This window comes from Acyrthosiphon pisum, chromosome A1 (genome assembly GCF_005508785.2).
Source record: "Acyrthosiphon pisum isolate AL4f chromosome A1, pea_aphid_22Mar2018_4r6ur, whole genome shotgun sequence".
In the NCBI taxonomy this organism is placed as follows: domain Eukaryota; kingdom Metazoa; phylum Arthropoda; class Insecta; order Hemiptera; family Aphididae; genus Acyrthosiphon; species Acyrthosiphon pisum.
Window position 1 is genome coordinate 32,963,278 of NC_042494.1, and position 16,832 is coordinate 32,980,109.

The window sequence follows — 16,832 nt, forward strand, 5'->3', positions numbered from 1 at the left end:
CTCAATAAAAAGCAATGCACCAATGCTATATAGATTTTCCTTTTGTATTCCTGTATGTAACAATACTAACTCTGTAGCAATGTACAACTATTATTATTTTTATCATATAAAACGTGAATTATAATAAAAGTGTATCGACTTCCCACTGTTTGTTTTTTTTTTATCGACATTTATCGTGTTATCTTATCACCACAACGATCGTGACAACGTTTTTCTAAACCAGGGGGTCAAATTTTTCGCTTTGTGTCCGCTCCCATGACCGATATAATATTATATAGATCACGTACGGATTACGACAATCGCGACAATCGTCCGCGTGTGCATCACATCGATCGGATATGAAAATAGCTACGATGATAGCCATAACGGAGGTGCGTTATATTATATTATTGTGTTTTTACTTTTATTATTATTTTACGTACTGCGACCGTGACGTTTGCAGAACGTGGCCCCAATCGGCCATTATAATATACGACGGCTGGCGACGAATCTTGAGACCGTGGAAAATCATAACTTTTTTATAACCATAACACGCGGACGGTTGTGATTTTTAGGCGTTTATTTTTCGAAAATATTTTTCATTCCGTTTTAATATTACTATATTATTATTCGTATGTTATTATACGCCGATAAAAAATGTGGCCCCATTTAGTGTATTGTTGTCGTGTACATATTATAACAATAATAATAATAATATGTCGGGTTGATATCATCGCGGTGTGGGACGACGGGCTGCCGCCGACGAGGGCATATTATTGTACACTGTAATATATTATATTATACCACATAGCGGGACGGGGGGTGAAATTAAAAAAGGAGAAATAAAAAGGGGTGCGTTTTGATCTATTGTGATGGAAATTTTTACTCGGCCGGCAACTCTCTCGTAGCATTGTTCGGGCCCGGGCCTACGTTTAAAACGTGGTAATTAGATGTGACGGAAAACTAAAAAGTGAACACAAACTTTGCGCGAACAAGTGGTGGCGGATGTTTTGCGGTCGGTAAATCGCGAAATATAATAATATGATTATTGTAATTATTATGACGATGTGAAAAACATTTGTGTCGCATTGTTTTGCGGTGGCTCTCTGCAGTATGCATCCTCTTGGTGCAGCCGCGGTTCGACTCAGTGCCCACCTCGGCCCGATAGAGACAATAATAATAATAATAATAACCGTTAATATAATATATTATATTTTTATTTATTCAAGAAAAGATAACCCTGGGCATCGGGGCCATTGAGAATTCCATTTTTTTTTTCAATAGTTAATTACCATAATGGATAAAGTAACAGTAATAATAGTGATCACACATTTACAATAAGTTAATATTAAAATATAAACTATATTAGTTTATCTAACGCCGACTGCTGGAGGAATTAGAAAATGTTTGGCATTGTAAGTTCTGGACCCTAGGCTTTCGGATATGTCGTCTTTATTGTGTATATTATTATTGTCCGCCAAGCAAAGAACTCGTCGGTCCGAGTCGGAGATAACGCGCAAGCGGCGGCGCGGCGGCATTTGAACAGCGACCGGCGCGGCGGCGGCATCGTCGGCGGAGAAATGCACCGCGCGCGCGTTTTGTTGTACATAATATTATAATAATAATAATAATAATATACACCACACTGAATCGCGCTGGAGTACAAACGATAAGGATGAAGCTGCGCTGATGTTAATCGCCAAAACGTTTTTCGAACGGTTTACGAAACTGCATAAATTACTATTGTGGAAGTACAAAAAAAAAACCGTCTGTACTCGACTGCGATAATGATAATAATAATAATAATAATAATAATATTATTATTACGTACACGCGAACAGAGATAATACAAATACTCGGGATAAAACTCAAAAACACTCTCACTCGCTTTCGCCGTGGCAACACTTTTTAGACTAAAAACATATTATACTCTGTTGAAAATAATTGTTTTAATTATCCTACGCCCTTTAATTTCTATTTAGATAGTAATAGGTGGGTAATCGCTTACACACAGTGAGTGTGTGGTTCAAAATATGTAGGAGCAGATGAGTAACTGATTTACGCGAAGCTCGCTTATCGTAATGCCATTATATATTATTAATATACAGTAACCAACAAGTTTTCAAGTAGCTACATATTACTTATTATTAGTTAATTTAGCAACCAATTAGTTATTTAATTGTTTTTGAAGTTTATAAATTCTATTAATTTAAAATCTACACGACACCTTTATTTTATAACATGGTAAATAATTTATAAAAACGTTTGGTTGGTAAAGAAAAAGTAATAAAGAACATAATTAATATAAGCAAATATTTAAGTCGAACCAATAATAACAACAATATAAATTACAATAATAAATAAAAGTTATTAAATCTATAATAAAACAAAGTATTTATTATATATTTTGAGGAATTTTGTTTTAAATTTAACTAAATATTAAGTAAAAAACATCGATTTCTGTGAATAATTTGTTAATTTTATCTAAGAATCGATTTGAAATAATTTATTATATTGTACAATTCTATATAGTCAAGTATAGGAATTCAGATGGTACCTAAGATGTGTTGAAGTATTATGTATCTCATTGGAATACAAAACTTGAGTTCTTTAATAATGTTAGGGTCATCATCGCATCGATCATTCCGTTCAACAGTTTATATTAAAATATAAGACCATTAATGGTTCTTAGGTCTATAGCTTATGATTTTGTACTCTTTCTATTTTTGGACTTAAGTATGTACACAAGTATAAATAAAAATTGAGTTTATATTATTATACTGTTTAATATCTTAGGTACTACTTTGTAATATTAATTTATTAGGTACAGGAATACTGCAGTCTGCAGTGTCAATATTTTATTTGAATACCTTTTAGTCTCTACGGTCTAAATTTTATGTATGTTACAAAATATAACACATAAATATTGTTTATGTTTTTATTTTCATTTTAGTTATTGAACCTATATACTTAAATGGTTTATTTATTAAGGGTGTCGGTGCCAGTATTTCCAATTTTCGAAATTTCTATGCTATTTGAATATTATGTTTTATATTTTAGTTATTGCCTTAATTTTGAAAAAAGACAAATATTATGCATTTTTCAAATGCTTATTCCAGTTTCTATAATTATATTTTTCAAAATCGGGCTTTGATCCGACCTACAAAATGTTCTCTACTTTAAGATAAAAAAAAATTAACGAAATCCGACAATTTTACAGGCCGTGAGAGTTTTTCCTGTAAGACATGTTTTTGTACCAAAAAACGCACCGGCACCGGCACCATTAATATTGTATAGTTTAAATAGACTAATTATTAGTCTTAAATTGTTCTATAAATATTATAGAGCTTTCTTTTTCTATTATTTTCTTGCAGTATCCCGAAATTAAATTAAATTTCTCTAAACAAGTGTTTATTCTAACTATAATAATATAATATTATAACTGACAGATGTATCGATATAGGTACTATCTTTTTTAATTTGGACTCTGAATTTTTTTTTTAAAGAAGTCATACTTTTATTTATAATATACTTGAATTATTGTTATGAAGTAATTTTGTTCCATAATTATTCATGGATAAAATTCTAAGTTTTAACTATAATATTCCTAGCTTGAATGTAAAAATGTAATTGATAAGAACTGTTTCCCTGTAAGCACGAGCTTTAGCTTCTACGGGGTACTGCAATATTGTAAATTATATTAATTTATTGTAAAACGTTAAGATTGTTATTGTTACAATAAAGTTAATGTTAAGATAAATGATTTAATATTAATGCAATTAATATTATTATAATTATTATTCTTAAGTGGTTGGTGGTGATTTACAATAATATAGAATGTAGATTTTATAATATATATAGAAAACGTGACGTGGAAGCAGTAAAGTGTCAGCATGAAATCCACAAGTAATTATATTAACCATCTATAACGCAAAAGGTATATAAAAAGGTCAACTGAAATTTATTCAATCAATATTTATTGTTATTAAAAATGTGAATAAAAAAATTATCAATACAGACAGTATACGAGTACATACGCTTATTTGTAATTAGATTTTAAATTGCGGAAAAAGGTTGGTATTAATTAATAGTTATAAATGCACTTAAAAGTTTCACGAGGAAATATCTATCAAAAACGAATAAACTTTACAGTAAACTGTAAAGAGTACAATTAAATGATTACAGGTTTTTAAAAACTGGTAAATAATTATAATTAAAAAATGCACAAACTATTGAAATTAACTCTAAAATGATAAACTGAAAGGAATCGATTATTATTTCTATGAAAATCTTAAAATTATAGTACAAAACGAAACGTGTATATTTACACATATTTAATTAATATTCCTGCAGGATCATTCAAACTCCTCTCCTACACAACTATTTTAAACAAATTAATAATTGAATAGGTACTTTACTTCGTTATAAATTGTAATACGCTGTTGTTTAATAATATTTTAGAAGTTTGACAAACATATATTTGTTTTAAACCCGAAACCATGTTGTATAATTTATAATTTATTTTCCTCTTGCACTATTATATTATATTATTGTATTATAGTGATCGCGTTAAATGTTAAACTACATTAAAACAAGAGCGAGCATTGCTGAAATGAAATGAATCAGCGAATTCATCAGTTGGGAATTGATTTAATAACGGATGGGTTTTACTAATTTAAAATTTTAAACATCGAAATGTGTGTATTTCATTGGTACAGTTACAATATATGCACAAGTGCGGGGCTCGTCGTCGATCGGAAAATAAATGACTGCGTATTTCACCATTATAATATTACTACACTTGGTTATTTTTTTTTACTGCCCAGGACTCTGGAGACGTTGCGAAATTGTAAAAATATGGCTTTCATTTGATTTCTCAAAACATTTTATTGAGACGGCATCATGAATTACGCTAAAAACGAACCATCTGGGGACCTCTATTAGAACTTTTCGAATAACGAACTTCAGCATAAATGATTTTATTAATCAAAATTAGCAAATGTATACTTCATCAACTAATGAAAATTTAACAGTGTATATACGTAGAGCTACTAATGTTTCTCTTGGGCATATTTAAATAGAAAACATAACATTATTTATTATGAATATACATTTAAAAGTACATTATTAATTAGGTACTATATAATCAGTATTATACATGAATCGCAAAATTGAAATTAAAATCAACGTTATTTTTAAAAATGTATTGAATGAACGAGAAAAAATATAAAATATAATAATAATAATACGTAATATTCACGAATATTTTCATTAAATTATTATTTTTCTGATAAAATTGATCGAAAAAAGCTTTTATAATATTATAGCATATAATATGTAGAACGTAGGTACTAATTGAATAATTTTTGGATTGCTATAATGCTGGATCATAGAAACTGGATCATTAAATAAAAATGCCATGAATATGCAATAAAAATGCAAACAACTAGAAAGATACGAATTGTAATATTTTAATGTCTTTTTACCGTAAAAAAAAAAACCAATCGGTAAAGGTATTTTTTTTTATCTTTGGGCTACACAGTTTTACCTACCCTACAGATTATTGACATCTGCCATCCTCTCGAAAACCCAAAGTTTTTTTGACGGAGTAAATTATAAAAATAAAATATTTTCCCAAATAAAATATTTGAACAACCTTTGAAAAAAAATAAATATCAATTATACAGTCCGTCGCTGCATTAACTAAAAAATTCCCCATGGCAAAATATTTTTTCAATTATATTTCGTTGTATTAATAAGGTATCTGCATCAAGTTTTTTTGTTTTTAATCAGAATTCATTATTCGTTTATTTTTATAAAATATTTTATAGTAAGTACTATTTTATTTTTTTAGATAACATTCATAAATTAATTAAACACAATATATATCTGGTTTTAAGGGTTTGAACATCAAACAAAAAATTATAATTTATTATTTAACTTTTCTATTTTTTAAGTTCAATAGGTACGTATCAAGTCCATATCTGAAAAGAGTATACAGTATAAACAGTATACGCAGAGCATAGTAGTATGGTTAACATTCTAAAAAGAGTTTTACGTCTTTTACTAACGTATTTATCTAAACTCTAGAAATTATAATAATGTTATTCGTTCCATTATTTTTATACTCTATTATTCTTTTATTCAGAAACTATTGTATCATTTCCCGTGTTGTTATTTCTGTGAAAATAATGTTGTTTTATTTTTATTATGTATATTTTATTACAGTAATATGTACCTACTAAACAAGTTTTTATTTTATTGATAATTCTCATTTCATAAATTGCTTTTCGGTACCTACTCTTAGAGCAACTCCTTTAAAACGTCAACAAGTAGGTCATGCAGTAAATATACTATTATTTAATAAATAATAATAAATTAATATCTAATTTTTAATGTTAAAGGTTAACTTCAAATGAAAAAAAAATAATTTTAATAATTAAAAGTAGAATTCATTAATTGAGTATTGAAATCCTTAATATAAAAAGTAAATAGTTAAACGTTATCATTCAGTTACTTAACATATTTACAAGTTGCAAGTATCTACTAACCTGACTAAAGAGGGTACACTGTCTTATACCGATACTATTTGCCAAGTTATATTTATTGTATAATGTAAATTTGTAACAAGTCTTTGTTCTGCCAAGGCTACAAACAATATAATGGTAAAAGTGTATTAAAACATTTAAAATAATTATTAAATTCTAAACGGTTCTCAGCGAAGTTAGGGAGAAAATTATCGCTTTTGGTCTTATAATAGGGTTTATCTTAAAAGAACAGATCTCAAAGTATCATACAGCACCTCCATATCTAAAAAAAAATTGTAATTTGTCACAGAAAATACTTAGGTGTACAGGTACTTTTTTGAACAGCGTTTCAATAGTTTTAATAGGTAATCTTGATTTATAGCTAAACTTATAACTGAATACAGAATATTTATATGATTTGATATATAATGACTTGATATACAATTATTTGTATTATTGGTTTCAAAATCAAAAACTTCCACTACAATGACATACCTAATATTTCTATTCATTTTTTTTTTATAGTTTTTTAATAAAACATACTTCAATAATTAAATCATTACCGAAGATTTATAATATTTTCTAGACATAATATTACAAAAATTAGATTTCCAACAAAAAACCCAATTAAGTAAAAAAAACAAGAAAAAACCAGACTAATATACATTTTTTATCTTGAATATCTGATTATAATAATTTTGAAATTGTATTCGTTTAAAACAGAAATAAGCTTATTAATTATCTCGTCAATAACGGTTATTACATACTTTTTTAAATATTACACCTACTATTCTACCTACCTATTATATATTAATATTCTATGAAATAAACCCATATAATAATTCTATACAACTGTTGCTATATCCGATAAAATATTTAATATATTTATTTTTCCACGAAAAATATAATAAATAATAACTAGTGTACATATTTTAATCATTTATTAAAAATGTTCTCAGGAATTAGAGTTATAAGGTATAATAATAAAAAAAAAATTATTTGTCTGTATTACTGGTTTTTTTTTCATAGAATGACGATAATTTTTAAATGAGTATAGCATCGTATTAATTAGTGGAATCTTATCCTAATAAATTATTTCCAAAAATAATAATATAACATACTTGTACCAATTTTTGAAGCCATTATTATTAATTATAAGTTATCACTGACAAGTAAATAAAAAAAAAGTTTTTGTGGCTGTGGAAATCATTCAAGCCTTTTGTGCGTTGGTGAATCAATAAATTACAGAATTGGTGAGAGAATTTATGTTGTGAGAAAAAACGTACCTAGTTATGCCGTATGTACTATACGATCTTTTCATACGAGATTTGTTAGTTATGTGTAATTACCAACTAGAATATTGTTTCACATCCGGAAAATTAATCAAAAAGATAACATTTCAAATCACAGTAGAACTATTATTTTATAAATACTAAATAATTAGACATTATATGTCTTAGTTTAGGGATTAATCAAATATTTGTGTAACGAAAAAATGCAGCGTTTTCTGGTTACCATGGTTACCATTAGAGACATATTAATGACCTTATGTTTTTCCCAAAAGGGAAAAATTTTATTTAAGTATTTTTTTTTTCGGAAATTATCAATAAACATTCTGTATATATTATACACACACACATTCAATTTTCATTCGGTCTACACGATATTTACAAACTTTAGAGCACTCATTTTGTCTTATCATATTGATTCTTCTATAATTTAAAAATAAAAATAAAAAGATACACATCATCGTACAACAAATATGCACTAGTGCGCTGCCGGAAACTCATCATTATGATAATCCAAGTATACTGTAGACACTAGACAGTAATGTGAGCAAAAAAATAAAATAACATGTACAAACATACGGTGAAGTGTACACTTAGATAATATTATAATTAGGGCCCAGTCGTTGATGACATTAGCATCTTTTTTTGCTTTTTTTATTATTATGTCCCTACCAAATCGTGTAAAATATAGTAGGTAGCTAATTATATTGAATCTATCTATTAAATATAATTTCTACATTTTTTATTTTGTTGGTGATTAATTTTTTTTTTTATTTAACATAAAACCAAAACGTGAGAAAAATCGAAATTGAATCTACCATGCACCTATATGTAGCAACGTACTGCAATAATTAGCACATCTAAACCAGATAATAAAAAACGAAAAAGCTCCGGATTTAATTTTGATACAGCAACATTTGTTTAGAAAAATAATATTTTAGCAGAACTCGGGCACGTAATTGTTTAATTAAATCAGGCTGTATTGTGTACGCATCACGCATGATAATATTCAGTACCTACATATTTTCGAATAGCCTTCGTATTATTTTTTTTATTATTAATACCCCATGTGGCTATGTATATATATAGAAAGTTTAATAACATAAAAAAAGTTATATTTCATTGACATTTGTAATTGGAAATATTATATCAAGCGAATAATTATAATATAATAATTTTTTTCCACTATTCATTTTTATCGATTTCAACACTTTTGAGCGCCCAAATTTTAATAATCATATTAATGTCTAATGTATTATAATAATATCGTCGTAGAGCGCGTCGGATCGATGACCACTTGTAACGCGCTGCACAACACCTACTACAGCAACTACAGACTGCTCTTACCGGTCAGAGAATGGAAGTGCCGGGCCGGCAGCGAATGCGCGCCGATCGCTTTTTCTCGTGTTTCGTAGAGCTTAAGCCGCAGGTTAAGTTCGTTTGACTCGATAACACCGCCGAGGAACTTAAGGTTCGCGCGCACAAACACACACTGCGCACGTGACCGGCAGGATTATGATATGATATTATGGATTATTATTATTTTAGCGATTTTTTATGTTTACGTAAATGGTACAAAGTGAGTGAGAAAAAAAAAGTGGAGCCCGAATGCAACAAAAATCCTTGACGACGGAGTTGGAAATCCGACCGAAACGCGGTCGCAGTATCAGGTTGTTCGCCCCGCACGTTTATTATCTCTGTGTATAATATAATATATATTATGTGGGTACCTTCGTGGTAGGACGACGCGAAAACGACGACGAAGACGACTCTACTGCGACGAGACGAGACGAGACGAAACCCGACGGACGTCCGCGATCGACTGGCACACCGGAGACCACGCGCACCGCGTAAGCGCCGCAGCATCAAATTCGCCCTTTCGGTGGTCCCCGCCGCCGCAGCCGACACCGCCACCACCCCTCGGCCCTCGTCCACCTACTCCTTCGTTACACCACCACCACCTCCCCTACAGTATAGCAGCGACCGCCGCCGCCGCTGCCGCCGCCCCTCGTCCGACGTTACGACCGCCGCGGCGGTGGCTAAATCGAAAATCGCCCGAAACTTATGTCCACGGCGTAAGGTGTACATTATATACGTTTACCTGTGTTACGCGCGTGCCGTTCGGTCACGTGCCCGGACGTTTGTATATATAGTCACCTGAGCGTAGATCGCTGTTTTTTCACTCATTTCTACCCCATCCGCGCGACCCGAGGATCAGTTTTTCGTTTTTTTCGTTTTCATCGGGCCCGTTTGAATATTAAAACATAATAACCGAATGGGGTCATTTTGTCGAAATGGACGTCTAAGTCACGTATTTGGGCAAATAGTTTTGTCGTAAATTATTAACCATCTTATATATGTACTGCTCGGCGTTTTGTGCCAAAAAGTGCATTGTTGTATCGTTTTTGTTTCTACGAAATTGTTTTGAAATATTCCTAATAATATATTAAAATGTTCCATAGTACATAATATGTCCATATTTTGTAATTAACGGTATAGAGATAAAAAATATATCCAAGGACAAAATATCCAAATTAAATAGATATACATTTTTTAAATAACTGAGAACATTAAATATTAATAATAGGTAAATTACATTATTCATTATTAAAACACCATTCAATTTGTTCATAATTGTCAGAGTCTAATTATAAATTATAATTACCATAATACCATTTACATATATACATATGTAAGGCAAAGAATATATTAATATATAAAAAAATTATATTTATGTAGGATGTAGGTAATAGGTACATTTTTAAAGTTATTTTATTTATTTTTTTTTATAATTTTCTACAACAAATCATCGACAATCATACTATGATATTATGATATTATTATTTATTAATTAATATATTATAAAAATAAATCAAAAATATTTTTATTCTTTTTTATACATGCCATTTTAATTTTTTTTTTAATTTGGGTATTTTGTCCTCTTCGTTGGTTACTTTAACCCTGGGTATTTTATCCATGGGATATTTTGATCTTTGATATTATGACTTTGATATTTTAGTACAAGATATTTCGACCTGAATTCAAAATTAACATATTGTATACATAATGTACATATTACTAATATTTGTGAATAGGAGAGACTTTTGTACATTTTTAACTTTTCAGGAGAAACAAATATTAAAAAAATTATTATAGTTATTTATTCCTCATTTGTTTGGACATAATATTTACTAAATTATATTAATTTTCAATGTGCAATACTATTCTTAAATATTATAGTTTTTTAAAAGGGACCTGTCATCTATGTCACTGATAGTTGTTGGTTATTCACAAAAAAACCTTATGATATTTTTATTTTTTATTCATGTAGTTAGTAGTAATGATTCATTATTTTTTATTTGTAGTACCTATGCGTTTTAACAAAAAATCATGATGATGGTTATTTAAACACAAATTAATTAAGGGCAAAACAGTTTTATGTCTTTCCTTAAAAATTGTTGAAAATGTGCATAGGTCCCTCTTAACGAATACCCATTCAACTATTATATTATTTATGATTATTATTATTTTATTTAGCGCCGGCGCGCTTATATTCGTGTCCACATAATTAAAATATATAAGCCGTTTAAACGTTCCCGGTGCACTGCGGCACACCTGTGACGTTTAAACGGAAAACCGGTGAAATTGTTTGCTCGGTGAAATCGAGTGTACATATATAGTACTGAAACATTGCATTACATGTATCGATTGTTATTACCCAACCGAACATATACTACTGTTATTATTTCTGTACGTATAATATTTTGACTACAACGCCGAAACGGGTTGTACATATATAAACATTTTGCGTAATTCTCATCCAAAGTACCTGAGCGGTGTACCACGATTAAAGCAGACTGATTGGGATCAGACGATCATCGTTCATTCTACTGGTTGGTACTTGGTATCCACCAGCAACTCGAATGTCGGTATCGAGTAGGTCAGAGGAGCTGAATATAATATTATCATTCAATAAATTGTTTTATAAAATAATCGACAGTAAAGGTTCACCGTGGCATCGAAAATCTAGACGGACAGACACGGTGGACGTTGGTGATGGGCACGCTAAAGTTTAAAATCTAAACGTGATGTGGAGAAATTTAAAAACCTGAATACTAATGTAATTTTGTTTTCCCAGTTGTTGTAGTAAATTAATTTCATTTTTATTCACTAACATTTTTATATTATGCGTAAAGTTCATTTTTTGACCACAATTAAATGTGGTGGTAAACCACAAATGTCTCGGCTTGTTTGTATAAATAATTAAAATATGTTTCTCCTTCGTAATATTAAATTTGAAATATTGTAGTTGTTTTATGTATATTTTTTTGTAACTTGAAAGTTTTTAATGGAAAAAAGTTCAAAATGTCTTTTTTTCTAAAAAAAAAAATGCCTAGGTACATACATGATTAAAATTATGATTTATAATGATATAATATAAACATATTTATAGGTTTATTTCTGGTACAATTATTAATATGAAATATTTATACTTATTAATGTTTAATAATAATGTGTAAAAATGTTAAACTTTTCAAAGAATCTCAATACGTTGATATCCACTTAAAAATGATAATAATATGTCAACAATTCCTTCAGAAAAAAAATTAATCTACATTCAATTATCTATTCTAAAAATAAATATTTATTTATTTTATTGTATATGTCTCGAGTACTATAAAATATGGTTCACCAAGAATTGTTCATAAAAATTTACATAACACATTTTTATGAATATATACTTAACAAAATACATTATATAAAACTATTTTTATAAAATTATATTTTGCGATAATTTTTGAAACTTCTATGTACTAGTTAGTTGAATTTGTTAGTATAATATTATTTGATGTTCAACCCTTCTAAATATTTTTTTTAAGTGAAATTAAATACCACAATATCACAATATATTTTTTAGTCTATAAAACTAAGAATACCTACATAATCCTACATAATATATGTTAGTACGTTCATATCATCTACTCAGTTGAAATTATAAGTACTATGTTCTTTATGTTTAAATAAAGGTTAGTATAAAATGTCTTGATTGTTATTAAGCATTCGTATAATTTTTAAACTATATTAGCAAAATATGAAAATTTGTATTTAATAATAGGTCGACGAATCACGAAGAATACTTATATTACTTATATTAAGTATATGTGTGTCATAAATATTATGATGAGCAATATTAAAGCCGTAATTTCAATTTTTTTTTCTCATAATTTTAAAGAAAATAACAGATAATATTTATATAACAGAATTATAAGCAATTAAGTACAAAAGGGCACTTGAGCCCAAACTAAATATGATATGTTGATATCAGGAAATGTTTCGTATCCACCATAATTTACGTTCGAAATAAAGTTTTGACTTACGCTATATACAAAAAACTTAAAAAGTCTAGATTTTATAGGCTGCAAGTCAGTATAAACATTTCATTGTGTTGGATAACTTACTGTGTATACGTATATGTTATGGAGCGAATTCATTTTTATGAGATGTCGTGTTCTTCGATTTACAACACATTTTAAAAATTGCTTTATTTTGATTTAAAGTAATAAAAATATTATGCATAAACAAAACTATAAACGTACGTTGTAAAGTTGTTGTAACTCAAAAAAGTTCTAAGTCATAGTTGAAAATAGAAATGTGTACTTCATTGAGTACATGTTTGTTTAGGCACATAACATTAACGTTCGAATAGTTCATGAATATTGAATGAAATGAATGCATAAATATTATGTTAAATTAAATATTTTGAAGAAATTTAGTACGATTTTTTTATTTTGTTGCACAATGATTTGCTATATATTACTAAAATACTTATTATTACGTTTCTAAATATGTATATCTTTAAGTTTATTATAGTTTTAATAGCAAATTTAAATATTTTAAGTTTAATATTTTACGTTTTTTTTTGTGTCCTATTAGTAATTTGTTTTGCAACAATATTATTATAATGTATCTTAAAGTCTAAAAGTAAATTTACTTGACAAGTTAAATTACACTATCATTTTGATTCAAATGCGGTCCACGTGTTTTATGCTTTTCTTTTAATTTATCGTTTCAAATTTTCCATTTTCCATTATTTTTACATTATATTACAGGAGACAAGTTATTATATTTTTGTGTTACAGTCAGTGTTAGGTCCACACCGGGCCTGTGCAGATAAGATAAAGGTTTTATAAAAATTGATCTATATTCTATATACAGATAAAGATAAATATATATAATGCGATATAATATATCAGTGGTTTCTTCTTGTTTCCATACAGTTTCAACATTAAATCATTAAATTAATTGTATGACTAAACAATTTATAATAATATTTAAATTTTCCATAAAGACCATAATATTGTTGTTACCTAGGTAATAATTTTTTAATACATTTTTTTTTTTTTGAAGACACTTTTTATACATAGTGAAAAAAATGCTTCAATCTTCAACTTCAATAGTCGTTTTTGGTAGAAAATTGAATCTTTTTGTTCTTTGAGATATCAACATTAGAAATTTTTCAATAACATCAGTAATTTACAATATTAGGAAAAAAAAATTACCGAAAAATGGGTATTTACGCAAAATCAATTAATTATGTTTTCTTTTTGTAATTATTCTAGAACAAATAATTGTTGAGACTTGCATTTTTTGACCAAATATTTATATTGGCATTTTCTAGGCTGGATATAATTTTCAAAATGTATTGGTATTTTTTGTGTGATGAGCTAGTATACATTTAAAACTTTTGGCTTTATTTTTTTTCTCGACTTATGTGTTACAAAATAATTGTTTTTGAGAGAAAAAGTTTGGAAATTCATGCAAGGTTCGTCCTCATATATTGTTTATAACCCAATTGAAAAACACAAAAATACATAGTCACAATTTTCTTTTATATACCTAAGTGAAAAGAAAATGTAGTTTTCATCATATTTCATTTGGTCATTAAGTTTACGCTATTTTATTAACTCGAGTTTTTATTATTATTTTTATTTTTTATAGGTCCTTGGACGGGATACGTATAAGCTCAATGGTCTTGACTTTCGCCAAAGACTAACCCCCATTATGGTCATTACGGGAATCGCATGTGCACCAAATAACTTCAAATTCCATTTCAACTTCAAATAGTAGTAGTAGCCACTAGCCAGTCAAAAACCATAGGTGAACTGCAATAAAAGTTAATGATGGGTAAAAGGTCTTATATAAGAACACTTGAATTAAACTGTTTTTAACAAACGTTAAGGTATTTTCTGACCATGTTCCGTGAATTAGATAGGCCGTGAGAACTGTTGGATCCACCGTAAATGATAAAATAAATTGCTTCAGAACCAATTAGGAGCTTACGTGAATAAATTGGCCAACTTTAAAATATCTATACATTTTATACTTCTTTATATGACATTGTGTACGCATATATATTATATATTATATACAACAGTATAATACTGTAAGTATATTATTTATATATGGAATATATGAGTAATAGCTGTTAATTCTAAGTTAAGGGGCAAAATTACAAGAATTGAAAAAAAACTTTAGTTCAAACATCTCTTTCGTCGTAAATAATGGAGCATTACATTTATTTTTGAACGATGTTGGGATAAAAGCCAAAGTACATTTTATGCTGTCGAGATAAGAAAACTTCGAGTTCATAAGTCCTTAAAAAGTTACAAAAATAGTTAATGCAACGCCAATCTTAAGCAAATTTGAAGTCTCTATCAAATCCAGAAAATTTATTTTCATATTTATAGGATAAACTTAGTTAGACACAAGTATAAAATGTTTTCAAGGAAAAAAAAATATTAAATCGAATAAATATCAATAGAGTCATATCTACAGAACATTTGTATTTATAAGACACAATGGGAACGGGTTATAACTTTGTTATAAGAACAAACGTATGAAAGAACCTAGTAAAATAGTATAGTATAATAACAACATTTTTCGGTTTCTACAACGATACATACTCGTAAGTTGTAAATATAGAAGTTACATACTTACATTATATAATATATATTATATGTGTATATATTTTCTATAAATAGATTATAGCTATGTACGGGAATCTATCGTTCGACGTATGGAATGATATCACACCTTATTATAGAATGTGGTATTGGGACAAAAACACCAAAGGTTAAAAGTCGTAAACATATACCTGCATCCACGGACGTACATACGACACGGCCTGCATCTAGAATTATTTAAAACTCATTAATATTTTAACCATTGAATTTCTCAATGCTAATAAAGGGATTTTTCTCTCTTGGTTTTTGTATCTTGATGTTGAAATGTGTATAGTATAATACGATATAATATTATGTAATAATATATAATACTAGCTGATCCCGCGCTCTTCGTCATTGATCGTAAAAAATGGCAACTCTTAAAAAACTTGCAATTGTCCAACTTCTTTTAGGTGTAACTCTCTGCAGTAAGTGCTACTCAGCCACCCTGGTAGGCAATATGCTTAAATTCGATTTGATGCATGCTTGTACCTGATCTGCCCGAATAACCAATGGCAACCAATAATAAATAAATACTAATTTCTATTAATTATTTCTCTTATAACCAATATCAACCATTTATGAACAAAAATGCCCATTATAAATCTCAAGATCCCCGTTTGTTTGAGTACTGCCCGGGTTGGACCGTCCAATTGTAAATCTAAACCATTTAAGAACTCACACAAGGACACAAAAAAATTTCATCAAAATCGGTGTAGCAGCCGTTTAGGAGGAGTTTGAATACTCACAAACGGACAGAAGACATAGGTATATATATTAAGATATAATATAATAAAGAATTTTACCACGAAAACATGTATTAGTGAATAATAACTTTACTACTGATATGCCTAGTCCATATTCAAAAAATCAATCATTATCCATGATAAATTTTGTACGGCTTTATTGAAAACATAGGTATAAAATATAATCTTACACATTATTTTATGGTTTTTAAATACTATAATCTATTTAATGTTATAAACATAAATCGTCGGTTAGTCATAAACGAGTATTATAGGGTTTTCGTTTCC

General features: G+C 28.5%; 1 protein-coding gene across 1 annotated transcript in view; it reads right to left on the reverse strand.

Moving 5' to 3' along the window:
• LOC100165486 overlaps positions 1-9,625 on the reverse strand; it is a 261,915-nt gene extending 252,290 nt beyond the window's left edge. Inside the window, exon 1 of the mRNA XM_029486931.1 lies at positions 9,143-9,625. The gene's annotated coding sequence lies outside the window, so the exon portion shown is untranslated. The remainder of the gene's footprint in view (positions 1-9,142) is intronic.
• Positions 9,626-16,832: the final 7,207 nt, after the last annotated feature.